Source organism: Triticum aestivum, unplaced genomic scaffold (assembly GCF_018294505.1).
Source record: "Triticum aestivum cultivar Chinese Spring unplaced genomic scaffold, IWGSC CS RefSeq v2.1 scaffold24367, whole genome shotgun sequence".
NCBI lineage: Eukaryota > Viridiplantae > Streptophyta > Magnoliopsida > Poales > Poaceae > Triticum > Triticum aestivum.
In genome coordinates this window covers 1-2,030 of record NW_025252683.1, presented here as the reverse complement: position 1 = coordinate 2,030, position 2,030 = coordinate 1, and the positions used below count along the sequence as shown (strand labels likewise).

General features: G+C 40.3%; 1 non-coding gene across 1 annotated transcript; it reads right to left on the bottom strand.

The window, feature by feature from the left end:
• Positions 1 to 1,929: 1,929 nt before the first annotated feature.
• LOC123177442 (small nucleolar RNA Z223) lies at positions 1,930 to 2,025 on the bottom strand. Its single transcript, XR_006488940.1, has one exon. It is a non-coding gene; the product is annotated as a small nucleolar RNA Z223 (small nucleolar RNA).
• Positions 2,026 to 2,030: the final 5 nt, after the last annotated feature.

Below are 2,030 nucleotides of genomic sequence, written 5' to 3'. Positions count from 1 at the left end.
CCACTGAGGTAATTCATTGACCTACGAACTGGTAAAAAAATAAATCTTTGTGTGGTGTGGCAGGAAGAGCAGCTATCGCAACATCAGTAGCATGATGTACGGAGTATAAAAAATAATAATTTGTTCAAAAGAAAAAACTTCATCAAAGATTGTGTTGCAAAAGATTGCTCAAAGTCAACAGATGAACTTTGGATTTGGGACCAGTCTTTATGTTGCAAGAAGTCAGCCACAAGACTGTCATCAATTTATGCCAACAAAGTATACACAACTACTACTAGCTGCATGTAGTTTATAGTCAAAAGGCTATGAAAGCTACAGGGCACAACAAAGGGTGACAATATTATAAAGTGACATGATTTTAGTTCAAATTTGTACTAAAATCACGTCACTTATTTTGGGACGGAGGGAGTATAAGGGACGAGGGAGTACATTTTACCAAATACCTACATGTATGTGCCATGACGAAATAAAGCCATACAATGGTAGAATGTGCATTTGATTCCAGCGAAATTACTAACTACTCTAGGTTACAAATAAAGTAATTCTTATATGACCAAGGATAAAAACTCATCACCCTAGGTTCTTTTATTCCACTTTGAATGTGATTTTTTTTATCTTTTTGAATCTTCACAGGAAAGGGTTCATGACATAAAAACAATTTACCATAGTTCTTGAAGAGGATGTTTCACCATCCGCAAAATAATAATAAAAAGTTTCATCAGTGGCAATCAACTCGTTAAGGCATTTCCACCAGATGTTGGAACTCCCGATATCTGCCAAACAAACAGATCTCTCAGATTCTCATCCTGAGAAACCATCTTCAGGTATGATTGCAGACACTAGTGGAGCATCGACCATTTGGTGAACAACAAGAGTGCGAGACTATGTCGACAAACAGTAGTAACTAGCCTCCTGGGATGTCCACTGATCGGGCGTTGGGATTCTGTAACTATAACCTCCTAGGAGGCATGCACTCTCTCTCTCGTCTTTCCAATGCAATGAAATGCAAAGATGCTTTTGCGTCTTCTTGAAAAGAAGAAGAACTAGCAACTAGTCCACTGCGACAGCGAGTGAATTGTACAAATATCTAGAAATAGAACAGCGATATCTAGAAATAGCTAGCATCAAAGTAAAATTTTCTTATACATGAATATATGGTCACTTCTTAACACCATTAGGAGATAATTGGCCATGTAGCAAATAGTATCTACTTCCTCTCTAAAGAAATATAAGAGTGATCACTAAAGTAGTGATAACGCTCTTATATTTCTTTATAGAGGGAGTACACCACATTCCACAATCTATGCATTGTGCATCACAAATTCAATCAAGACAACTGGTTCACTTCTTAACACCTCACTGGGAAGTTGTGACATGGAGAGTTCTCACCAGGGGTTCTCGGGCAGCATAATGACAATCTGGAGGGCCTCGACGTAGCTGCCGTGGTGCCTGTTGACGATGAGTGGGGTCATCCTCCCATAGCGGCCTGCTCAGACGCACATGAATATGACGTGGGGCTGGCCGTCGGTGTCGATGATGTCGACGCAGCTGGCGAGCTCATTCCTCCGGTGGTACACAGAACACCCCCTGAAATGGAGTGCGGGCCAGCCAACCTCGGTGTGCTTGCTTGCACGAACCGAATCCACCAAATACAACAACGGGGAGGTCCCTGTGTCTGCACTTGAGGCGCAAACAATCATGCTTATATTCATTAGATCAAAAAAGCAGGGTAATACTAAGTTCTCTGGTCTAAAAAGCAAACACGAGCAGGAATCTTGAAAGCGCAACAAGTCAAGAAGCACAAAGAAACCAGAACCAGATCAAAACATAAGGAAGAGACCAAGGTATAGTCTCAAATATGTTTAACAGCTAAATCAGTTATGAAATGGCTCAGATTTTCTATCAGGCTAACACAACTTCTCAAAAATGCAATGGCTCAGACTTTACACAATAGTTGTTTCAGTCATCAATTTTCAGAAGCAGAACTGGAATGTTTGCTTAAAGTGTTTATCATCACAATCATGGTCAAA